Here is a 13,035-nt window from a genome sequence, read left to right as displayed (position 1 = left end):
GTATGATGGATGTACCCCATCAGGTCCTTCTTTGTAATGGATAACCCTGAAGCTCAGTCCCTTAAACTTCACTCTGTGATCTAGTTATTTCTAGTTTTTCCCCCCTTTCAGTGTACAGAGTAAACTGTTCCTATTCTTCTGGTATGAAGGGAGAAGCCATGATCCACACACAAATCCTTTTATCATTATTGCAATGGACACACCACGATATGATTCAAACTGGTAATTTTAGAGCTCTGTGGTGCAGCAAGGTAATGCCATTTGTGGCTACAGACAGGATACAAGTCCACCTAAATAAGTATAGGGGACATTGACTCTAAATTGCTTTTCTAAAAGCTGAAAAATGCAGCTGTTCTAGAATTATTATACTTCCATGGCGCATAGGTTGTGACCCTGTAATGGCCCCTTCAGCAGCATGTTAGAGGTCTTTGATGGGGAAGTGAGTCTTTTGGCTGGTTGTAAATCCTGGTTGTCTCATTTGTTATAGGAATGAACCTTACTGGCTTATTAATCCTGGTGAACAAACGTTTGCATCTCATGAAAATAATCTTTACTAGGCATGGTTAGCATACTACTTATCTTTGGGGAATTTGGGATGCAGCCCTTGTTATGGTTTTGGTCCCTTTAAGAGACAAGCCACACCCATTCCCCTCCCCATCCACTGAGGCAGGCTGATCTTCAGCTTCCGGCCTGAGCTCGTTCTCTTTTCCATCTTCCTCTCGGAGAGGCAGCTTCGCTTCTGCCTCTCTCCCTACTTCTCTGCTTCCCCCTTCTCTGTCTCTTTCTCCTCTTCTCTCTCTCTCTCCCTCTCTCTCTGTCCCCCCTTCACCCTTCCTCCTCCATAACTCCCTGAATAAACATTCAACTTCACCCTGCATGTCGTGTCTATCCATGTTTCTGTCTTCTGCCGGCCTGCCATGTGTCTCCCTGCCTGGAACCAGCCATTGCTCTGGAACCAGCAGCCGTCTCTGTCTGGGGCCCACTGCCTGCGGCCACATGGCCCGCCACCACTGCTCTGGGACCAGCAGCTGTCTCTGCCTGGGACTGGCTGTTCCTAGGGCCCGCTGCCTGCCACCACATGGCCCTCCACCACCATTTGGGACCTACAGCATTTCTGCTGCCTACTGCCACAGGGATCTAGCAGTATTTTTTAAAAAAAGAATAACAGCCCTCCCTCACTTAAATTCTACTTTGTGTGACTTAATGTCTCCTAAGAACTGGTAAATCCTTATACCATTAATTCTATAATCAATTCTACTATTCTACACCACAGTTTAGCAGCGGAATGCTACTCTACACAGGAGAAACCTTTTACAAGCCCCACAAAATTAACTACAGATGGATCCTAAACCTAAATGTTAAAAGTGCATAACTTCTGAAGGGCCAGAAGAGACCAGGAGTCTCCGAGTTTGGAATATTTGGTGATATCTCTCCACATGTGACAATATAAGCACTACAGGCACCACCATTTGCGGCTCCCAAAGCTCTGCTCTCTGCAGACACAGCCCAGGCCTTGAAGTTATTCAGAAGCTGCCAGCAGGGATCACTTAGAACTACATAGGATGAGGAAGGACGAGGCAGGAACACAGTAAACTGTGTCTGTCCGCTGGCCCCACCCAGGCAGGAGAGGACCCACCACACCAGCAGCGAGCCTCACCAGGCTGCTCCATCTAGTTTTGGGACAGCGACCCCTTACCAGCCAAGCCCAGCCAATCCTCTGCACATGGGGACAGCAACCCCATCCCCACTCCCTCATACTAAAGCTGGAAATGCCTCGTGGCCAGGAGACATTGGTCCCTTACTCCTCCTGTCTGTGGAGAGCAATCCCTCACTTACCATGGTGAAGCTGCCTAGCTGACATGCTCTCTCCCAACAAGGGAGCCCAAGGTGCAGTGCAGAAGGGATACTAAGATTTCTTCCAGAAGCACTAAACCAGATGTAGCTAAACTGGCTACCAGAAGAACCCTCCCATTTGAGTGTTGGGTCTGCTGGAGGCTCTGATTGGATAGTGAGGTATGAATGACAGAACCAGGTGAGCAGAAGGGACACAGGGCAGCATTCCCAGCACTGGAGGCTAATTATAATTCAACAGCAAGTCTCTTGTTAATGTAAATTGATTTTAAAAGGAAGTATACAAATTCAGAAAGAGGCTAATCAGACAATGTTGCACAAGAGGAGCATTGGGTAAACCAAGAACATCATAAACAATATCCACAGTTTCCACCCTTCTGTGAAAAGTCCTAGGATCTGAGGATAGGAAACAACCCTTTTACATAGGCCTTGGCCCTACATCTTTACCAGCTCTCCCAAGCGTATTTCTGAGATTAGAGACAGAAGTCTGTTATTGCTCTATACATCAGGGCCTTAGAGAAACTTCCCAAAGCCTGGGCAGGTTGCCAAACAGAGAGACCTAGTCATAAGTGTCTTCTAGTAGTTCTGCACTTAGCATTTGATGTTTAGGGGTAAGGTCCGTTTGGAGTTAATATGTGGAAGTTGTAAATGGCATCTCATGTACTATGTAGTACTCCACTACTCAGTCGCAATGTAGAAGAGTAGAATTAGTGATATAAAGGATTGACTAATGCTTAGGAGATAGTGAGTCACACCAAGTAGAATTTAGCTGAGGGAAGGCTGCCTCTGAAATACCCCAAAGACAAGTAGTATGTTAATCAGGACTATTAGAGATTTGGATGCTAAGGTGTAAATGTTTATTTACCTCTGTAGTGAAAACAACAAATGAGATGCTCATCCATAGAGAGGAAAGACTCCTGTGTAAAGAACTCTCTAGAGTAAGCTGGAGCATCATAGTTTTAAGAGGGATTTCTTTGTTATGGTGTGCTGGATGCTGTAAACATCATTCAGTGATGTTATGCAATGTATTTGCTGTTTCTTGGTATCAACTACTTACTCGCATTAAAATCCAAGAGCACGGTTACAGTAGTGATGCCTTGTATCATATGAAGAATGTCTTGTGTTTTATCTAAGGTTTAGTTGAACAGTTTATACCTAGGAAATTATTAATTTATTACATTATCTTATAGAGTTTCTATTCAGCTTTCATTTATTTGTTGCTCAGCACTATCTGAAGACAAACAGTTGGCACCTTCCTGTGATCATCTGTGCCTGCTTACAAAGGATGACCACCTCCAGGTTTGCTGGATATTCCATCATGAAAGAAAGTATCCCCTCCATCTGCACACACAGCCTCTTTTCCAGGCAAGCAATTCATCACTAATGACATGTTACCTTGTGGTAATCAGGGTGAACGAGAGTAAACAGCCTGGCAAAGACTTGAGAGGATGAAGATTCCATGTATGCACCTATGGGAAAGGGATCTTTAAAAGTGGGAATTTACCTTAAGTGCTATCATGCTTACTTCCTACATCCACTGAGAAAAGTAATATAATAGAGAGTATATGGGCATAGAAGAGTAGAGAGAAGATAAGTTACACATATGACAGCTATGAGAGAGCCATCCCTGTGTGGCTGCTTTTGGGTATCTTAGTTAGAGTTTCTATTGCTGTGAAGAGACACCATGACCACAGCAAAAATTATTAAGGAAAATATTTGATGGAGGCTGGCTTACAGATTCAGAGGGTTTAGTGCATTATCATCATGGCAGGAAGCATGGTGGATACAGGCAGACACAGTGCTGGAGAAAGAGCTGAGAGTTCTACATCAACAGGCAGCAGAAAGTGACTATGACATACTTCCTCCAACAAGGCCAGACCTCCTAATAGTGCCACTCTTCATGCGACATTGGGGGTTATTTTGACAAAAACCACTATAGTATCAAAATCCTTCTAAGTATCTTTTCAAGCATGTTCAGTAAGTAAGCTCAATAAACTCCTTGGTTCCCCAGGATGGACTTTGGTGAAATTATACTTTGCAATTTCATTGGGACTTACAGCTGGGATAGACATTGCTTCCTCCCCCTCCACAGGGGATAAAAATCTCATGACAGATCATAGACACATTTGTCAATGTTTCTATTTCTCATGATATTAGAAAAAGGAAGCAGTACATAAAAGAACATGTTAGAAGAAGATAAATGTGTAAATGCCCTTAATGAAAAAAAGGACTTAGATATATGAAGATAATGATGATTGGGTGGCTCCAGAATAAACAAGACTGAAAGGGTTTTTGCAAGCTATGAGGGTCTGAGTAAGTTGTTTAAGGTATATAATGAATGCGATTTAGAGATCATGTATTTGTTAAAGTTGGCAAGGTCAGATATCAACTATTTCAAGGACTGGCTAAAATGTATGTTAAACAAAATTTATTAGGTTGTATCTGGCTATTGAAATATTATACAGTAGTTAATAGTACAAAATGGTGTAAAACTGATCTTCTAGGTGTTTAATAATCATTCTTAGAGACTATTCTAATGTCATAAGAGGGACCAAAAAGGGGACTATTTCTCCCCTTTCCATACAAGGTCAATGAGGTCCCTAGGAACAAAGGCCATTGATCACTTATTGTCCAGTCCTTGAAGGCCATGAAAAATCCACTCAATGAATCTGAAACATTATCAGGTCTACAAAATCAGGATCAATGTGGGAAGTATTTCCTCAAGGCTTCAAAGGAAGCCTCAGTACATAAAGCAAAGCCTTTGCATTATTCTCACATTGATGGACAAATGATATAAGTGAGACTTGAAGAGTCTGAGATTCCTTCCAAGTTCAAGTGACCGCTGAGGTTAGTTGCTCAACTGGCCTTGACAACAGAGAAAGATTAATTTTGGCAACCTGCATTGTTCTTTAGTACTCAAGAAGAAAATTTTATCAAGAGAATTGGTAACAACACAAGGGATTGCACTCCACAGACATTAGATGTAAGTCTACATGAGATGTTATTTAAATAATAAATCTCACCAATATTTTCTTCATGATAAAAAGAAGTTGTCCAGATGTGAGACATCAGACCTTGGCTCCTGAAACACCTTCCCACAGCAGAGAAAGATAGGGCATTTATTGTTTTAACCTTCAAATTAAATGATGCTAAATACCTTTTCTCTCTCTATTCAGAAACTACATGGGAAGAGCATCATGCTGACTTTTGGCTGATAAAACAGCTATAAAAGAATGTGAAAGTTGATTGTGGGTTCATCACTCTGGAGACCAGCTGTAGAGGTTAAAGGGAAACATCTAATAGACGGGGGGACTATTGTGAGCACATCAAGAATGTCTTATGGACTTTGGACATTTTAGTTCTTCCCAGACAACAGAAAAGGAATTCCTTTTCTGTCTCCATATGGGAGTTTGGTCTTTACAAGAGTCTCTCTGGAAGGGTATCACAATATTGTCACCTGATAACCCAAATTCAGCTAGGAAATCCAGATCAGTCACTGCCCCAATTACACAATGGTAGTTAGTGTTACTGCTTCAAAGGGAGGTGGGATAAGACCTGGACATAGGGTTAGGGTTAGGGTTCTGTTCTTTATCCAGATTCTTGATTCCTTGCTCTGTTGATGCAAGAGATGGCCAGTCAGAACATTTAATAATCATCTAAAATTGATTACCTCACTGCTTATTTCTAATGTAAGCTATGGTCTAGAGAAGGAAAACTTTCATGTTCCTTCTTGCCCATCCCTTTCTGTGCTGGTACTACACCTGCTTTACAGTTTGTCAGTGAAATCAATTCTTACATGGGTCCCTCTTTATTTGCCAGTTCACAATAAAATCCAGAGAAGCTGGAGGATATGCATTTACTCATATATTATCCTTCTCACTGAGAGGTTAAGGCCCAGTCTTGAAACACTTGCAGAACTTGCTTTCTGGAGAGCAGAAGCAGGATTAGGTGTTCAAAGCAACTCTCAACTACGTAGTGTGAGGTAAGCCAAAGCTACAGGAGACAGAAATAAATAATCAACAGCATTTGAGAAAAATGGAAAGAAATTCTTAATGAGCTGAAAACAATAAGGAATAGAAACAAATAAATTAGAGCAGTGATGCATGTAAAGTAAATAAAATTTAAAAAGTAAAAATAGCAATTATATTTTTTAAAATCATAAATATAATTTAAAAGCACACAGTTATACTGACTTTGAACAAGAGAAAAACATTCCCTGCCAGAGAGACTGACATTAAAAAGGTATTACTTCACCATTCCCCTATGTGCAATGTTAGCTGCTGAGACCTGTGACCTGAAACACACAGCTACAGCTAATGGATATAATCATGACAGGCAGGATTGGACATATAAGCGTAGGAGGGTTCCCTTGTTAGAAAGTCAATATTTATTGACTCAAGCCAACCTTCCAGAATTCTATACCCAAAATCTAGCCTGCATTCATATGCATAACATAGATGAACACATGCTGGGAAATTACAGAAATCACTAATTCTGTCACAATCGGGTCCTATTTCACAATGGTGACTCCAGCAACTGTCTGCGTACCTACTATGTGTGCAATAAACTATTCTTCCTATTCTGGTCTGAAGGTGGAACCCAGGCTCCACATACAAATCCTTTCCCTGTTACTGAAACGGACATTTGACTACATGACTCATATTTTTAATTTTAAAACTCAGTGATGGTTGAGTTCTTTAATCTAAGAATTTTGTTAGTTTAATAACAAGGACAACAGGTCATTGCTCTGGGGAGCAATGGGGTGGGATCAAGGCTACCTGATCTAACATAAAAATGTTTGTCTCAGAAACATTTTTCTACAATGCTGAAGGTACTGCTATTCTAGAATTAATATGCCTTCCCAGGGATTAATCATTCACACACTTATAGTTTAAGAGACATAAATTCCTTTAATAAAAGTATGCAATCAGTGGTGGTTAATGTTAAAAAGGGAGACAACCTGGCCCAGATTTTGCATTCCACATACGCTGCCATACTTAAGTCTTTTTTTGGGCTCAGGCCTGCCTGAGATTATACATTGAACAGTTTAAATAGGGACAGGAGAATGCAAGTATAGACACTTAGGCAGATGGAGATGTACAGAACAAAACTATCTTTTAGATCATGCATTAGTATCAAATTAAAAATATATTATAATGTATGATTTAAAAGATAAATAGATCTTAATATATGATCTAAAAGATACATTTAAAAGATGTATTTGATGGAGGTGGGTCTTGAATCTATTTGTTGCTTTCATTGGTTAATTAATAAAGAAACTGCTTGGCCCTCTGATAGGGTAGAATTTAGATAGGCGGAGTAAAGAGAACAGAATGCTGGGAGAAAGAAGCTGAGTCAGTCAGTAGGCATGATTCTCCCACTCCAGACAGATGCAAGTTAAGATCTTTCCTGATAAGCCACACCTCGTGGGGCTACCCACATTATTAGAAATGGGTTAAAGCAAGATGTGAGAGCTAGCCAGTAAGAGGCTAAAGCTAGTGGGCCAGGCATTGTTTAAAAGAATACAGTTTCCATGTAATTATTTCAGGTATAAAGCTAGCCGTGTGGGTGGCCGGGTGCCAGGAATATAGCCCGCCACTCCTATTACAACATGTATTGATGCCACAATCCTCTAACATACAAAGGACATAGAACACAAATTTTAAAAATGTTATGGGAAAGTCAGCTATCCATACTATGTTCTTAAATCAACAGCTATTCTGAGCCATTCTAACATGCCAGTGTTATCATTAGTATATTTTCAGTGTGACTTTTTGGGTCTAGACGGCTACGGACACTGCCTAAGCAGTCTTCAACTGCAATCCTAGATATCTACATCTGCTAGGAAAGCTACCCTGACTGTTATTAAGTCAGGCTATTCCTGAAGCTGTGGAGAAAAGATATCCTGGATACCTAAAGCTATGAGGAGAAAGGAATCCTGACTGTTGAGAAGTCTGGCTATAACTGAAGCTGTGGAGGGAAAGTATCCTGATATCTACAGCTATGAGGAGAAAGACTGACTGTTGAGAAGTCTGGCTATGACTGAAGCTCCAGCATTTGTTAGTTCATGTCTTTGAAGATTAATATGTTAAACAAAACCTTTACCACACTAATTACATACATAATATTTCTCTACATTATGGGTTCTTTTAAGTTTTCAGAGATTACTATGAAAGGCAAAGACTTTAAACACATTGATTATTTTCATAGGGTTTTCTCTCCAGTATGGCCTCTTTCATGACTTTGAAGAAGACTGTGCCATGCAAAGGCTTTACCACACTGATTAAAACAATATTACAAGCTCATAGTCTCCCATGCCAGGATGGCAGAGCCTCCTCCTAACCAGGGAATCAACACTCAACAAAGCTCAGAGGCCAAGGACCACTACCCAGGTCACTACAAAGAACAACAGAACCTGTCTGGCTCATGGTTCATCCCTGTCCAAGCAGCTCTGACAGCTCAGTTAACCTGCTCTTCCTGGTCTGGGGACAGTGGCTCCTACATTCACCATGGAATGGCTTGTGGTTCTCCTTACAACTCTCTAGAGCAGAACAAGAGACTACTGGAAAGAACCTGTAAACTACTTCCTATTGGTGCTCCTAATTAACTAGAGTCCCTTATTAGCTAGGACTACCCAGGTGGGCTTCAAGTCATTAGTAGTTATCCTATTGGGTGAGCAGAGATCAAATGTCTTAGAAAGCAAAAATCCTCCAGGTTTGTCCTTCCACATTATAGTCAGACAAGATCCTAATATGGAAAATTTGTGCTTTAGTAAAACCTTCCATTCTCTCAGAACACTTCCTGTTCCTCTTCCAAGGCACAGAGTCCTTTGTGTATATATTCCATTACACACTCAAGGTTCAGTGTAGCCAACCATTTACTTCATAGCTGGGAGATCCTTCAACCAAACACAGGTCACATTCAAACAGTAATTGTCGTTAAACAAAAAGAAGACATGAGAATTAGAACACAACAAAGGGTCTATAGGAGGGCTTAGAAGCAGAAGAGAGATAGTGGAAATAATGTATTTATCATCCTGAAAAATTCTGTTCAAAAGTTGAAACAGATTTTATGGCCATGTGCTCCAGAGACTTGGGATTTGTATTAGAGCAGAACAAGTACTATTTACATCATTTATCTCAGAGCATACATCTAAATCCTGGAAAATAAATCATAGTAGGCAGGGCCATATCATTTTATCCAGGTCTTCTATTTTACTTGAACTACTGTCACTATAGTAATTAAGTTTAATGGTAAGTTCAGTTCTTTATATAGATTCTTGTATGCATGGTCTGTGGACCCACGGAATGGCAAGTAAGCACGTTTATGGAGCATTTAAAATTGATTACCTCACTACTCACTGCTAATGTCAACTAATTTCACAGCGGGAAAGTTTTTACCCTTCTTCTTGCCAATCCTTTGCCTGTTGTGACTATACTGGCTTTACAACTGGTCAGTGAACTCAGGTCTTACACAGGTCCCACTTCACTTGTAAATTCACAAGTAAAATCTAGAGAAGTTGGAGGATACTCATTCACTGATCTATTCCTCCTTCACACAGACCAGTCAAGGTCCAGCCTGGTAGGAGTTGCAGGACTGTTTTTGCACCACTAGGAACCAAAGGCAGGATTAGGTGTTCACAGCAATTCTCAGTTACATTGTATGATGTAAGCCTGAGCTATAGGAGACATATATCTAAACCAGTTTTCTTAATCTTCCTAGTGCTGTGACTCTTTAATATAGTTACTCATGATGAAGTGACCCCCACCTATAAAATTATTTTTGCTGCTACTTCTTAACTATATTTTGCTGTTATGAATTATAATATAAATATCTGTATTTTCTGATGTTATTAGGCCAGTACTGTGATAGGTTCATTTGATCCCCCTAAAAAGAGTCATGGCCCACCAGGTTGAAATAAATAGATGAATAAATAAACAGCACTTAAAAACAGAATGAAATTCAAAAACTGGGAAACATTGGAAAATAAAAACAAAGAAATTTTAGCAATAATGCCTTTGAATAAAATGAAATCTAAAATATGATAACCAATAATTGACTTCTTTTTTTATTTTTTTTATATAAACAGTTTATTTACTCTAAACAGCAACACAGACAAAATGCCATATAAACACAAAGGAAGTGGTACAGAATGGAGACGCTGGCCAACTTTGGATCTGAGGCTCATAAACAACAGCCCAGGTTTCTGAGGAGGTTGAGGGTGGGGAGGGAGGGACAGTGTGGTTCTGTCATACAACCAGCTGGAGGCCAGAGCTCTGAACAGTGAGAAGCATGCCTGCATCCAAGCGCGAAGAAACTAGCTCCTAGGGGCTTACCAAGTACAAAAGTTTATCATTTTACAGCAGTTGAAATACTGACATCAATATTAAAATAAAAGCAAGTTTTACATAACAATCAAAAATACAAAAGACTGAAGGAAGAGACCCTGTATGAAAAACTGGGGCAATTCAGTGAATTGAGACTGTATATGCCAGTGGCGGAAATGGAAAATGGCGCCCGCTCAACCCTCCCAGGCGACTAGTAACTGTACGCAGCAACTTAGATCTGCAAAAGGTGTGGACAAGTTCTTGCCAAGCCAATCCCTTCCTCGTCATGGAGCCAAAGGGCCGCTGCTTAGGAGGGGGCAAACTTCTTCGCTTGTGCTCGAACCCTTTTCTCATATTCTACTCTGTTTTGGCAGTAAATTGTGTAGGCCTCTGCTTGAGCTGGGTCTTGGATATTTGGTTCATTAAGAATTTCTTGTATTCCTAATAAGATCTGTTTAATCGTGATAGCTGGCCTCCAGTCCTTGTCTTCCTCCAGGATGGACAGGCACACTGTGCCAGAGGATACACGTTTGGGTGAAACAGTGGTGGCTCAAATTTACATTTTGGTGGTGAGGACGGATAGTCATCTTTGAAAAGCATCCACAGTTTAAACAAGCCTCCTTCCCATGGAGTCCCCTTCTTTTCAGGGATAGCGCACTCCCAATTCATCAGGTTCATCGTGCCATCAGAGTTCTTTGTTGGGACAGCCACAAAGCCAAAAGGGTGGTCCTTCCTCCAAGCTTTCCTTTCCTGGGCAAGTCAGCTGAGGGCAATCCCCGACATATTCAAAGTCCCTGGGCGACCACGGCCGGGACCATCATGGCGGCAGAGGCGGCGCTCCTTTGTCTTGGGACTTCCCTCCGTGCCCGCCTCGCACAGCCTGGAGCGCGACTTCTTAAAATGATAAAAAAAAAATGGAACACTTAGTTATACTGACTTTGAAACAGAGTAGGCACTTCCCTGATAGGGAGAATGCCATTAATAAGAGAATGCATGACTTTGTCCCATGTAAAATGTTAGCCAATGGCCTGTGTCTCAAACATCTGAGCTGACTTAACTGTGTCAACCAGGAGTGAACATATCTGCATGGGAGAGTTCACTAATTGGAAACTAAACATGTAGTAGTTCAAGCTATCCTCCCTAAACTGTACACCCATGAGTGTCTGTCTTCATTCATGTGCAAGAAATAATGTATGATGGGAAATTACACAGAAAGTCACACACTGTGCCCAATCAGGTCCTTCTTTGTAATGGATAACCCTGAAGCTCACTCCCTTAAACTTCATTCTGTGATCTCGTTATTGTCCAGTTTTTCCCCCTTCCAGTGTACACAGTACACTGTTCCTACTCTTCTGGTCTGAAGGGAGAAGCCATGATCCACAAACAAATCCTTTTATTGTTATTACAATGGACAACCCAAATATGAATCAAACTGGTAATTTTAGAACTCTGTGGTGCAGCATTTTTGTAATCCAAAAATTTATGGCGGTTAACCAAGAGGATAGCAAAGGCAATGCTCTATGGGGTTAAAGACAGAATTCAAGTCACCTCAATCTGTATAGGGGACATTGACTGTACACTGCTTTTTTAAAAACTGAAAAATGAAGCTGTACTAGAATTATTATCCTTTCAGGGCACACAGGTTCTGAGCCTGTAATGGCCCCTTGGGCAGCATGTTAGAGGTCTTTGATGGGGAAGTAGGTCTTTTGGCTGGTTGTAAATCATGGTTCTTTCGTTTGTTATAGGAATGTACCTTACTGGCATATTAATTCTGGTGAACAAACATTTGCATCTCATGAAAATAATCTCTAACAGGCATGGCAAGCATACTACTTATCTTTGGGGAATTTGGGATGCAGCCCTCCCTCACTTAAATTCTACTTTGTGTGACTTAATGTCTCCTAAGAACTGGTAAATTCTTATACCATTAATTTGATTATCAATTATGCTCTCCTACTTCACAGTTTAGCAGCGGAGTGATACTCTACAAAGGAGAAACCATTTATGAGCTCCACGAAATTAACTGCAGATGGATTCTAAACATAAATGTTAAAAGTGTAGCACTTCTCAAGAGACTGGAGATACCAGTAGTCTCCGAATTTGAAAAATTTGGCTCCACATGCAACAACATAAGCGCTACAGGCACCACCATTTGCAGATCCCAAAGCTCTGCTCTGTGCAGACACACCCCAGGCAGTGAAGATTTAGAGACTGACAGCAGGTAGTTGCAAGGATCACTTAGGGCTACTTAGGATGAGGCAGGAACACACTAAACTCTGGGTTTGTCCACTGCCTCCCAACTAGCCAGGGGAGGACCCACCACACCACCCACAAGCCTCAGCAGGCCACTCTACTTAGTTTGAGGACAGCGGCCCCTCACTCACCAAGCCCAGTCACTCCTCCACACATGGTGACAGCAGCTTCTTACACACCTTGGGCCACCACACCTCCCCTACATGGAAAGCAACCCCACACTCACCATGGAGAAGCTGCTGAGCAGACACCTTCTCTCCCCACATGGGAGCCCAAGGCGCAGTGCATGGAAGAGACTGATTTCTTCAGGAAGGGCTAAACTGGAAGGCTGACTCCCAGAACCCTCCCATTTGACTGTCGGGTCTGCTAGAGGCTCTGATTAGTTAGTGAGGTCTAAGTATCAGAACCATGTGAGCAGAAGGGAAACAGCACAGAATTCCCAGCACTGGCTGCAAATATAAAGACAGGCATATCTCAGATGAGATTTACATCAAATTCAACAGCAAGTCTCTTGCAAAGGTAAATCAATGGGTTTGGTTTTAAAAGGAAGTATACAAATTCAGAAAGAGGCTAATCAGGCAATGTTGCACAAGAGGAATATTGG

At 41.4% G+C, this 13,035-nt stretch overlaps 1 pseudogene; it reads right to left on the bottom strand.

The window, feature by feature from the left end:
* Positions 1-10,485: 10,485 nt before the first annotated feature.
* On the bottom strand, positions 10,486-10,961 carry LOC121466413 (annotated as a pseudogene).
* Between the last annotated feature and the right edge of the window lie 2,074 nt (positions 10,962-13,035).

This window comes from Microtus oregoni, unplaced genomic scaffold (genome assembly GCF_018167655.1).
Source record: "Microtus oregoni isolate MIOR12 unplaced genomic scaffold, Mior012 000002F_ref0000024, whole genome shotgun sequence".
In the NCBI taxonomy this organism is placed as follows: Eukaryota; Metazoa; Chordata; class Mammalia; order Rodentia; family Cricetidae; genus Microtus; species Microtus oregoni.
This window is presented reverse-complemented; position numbering and strand designations above follow the sequence as displayed.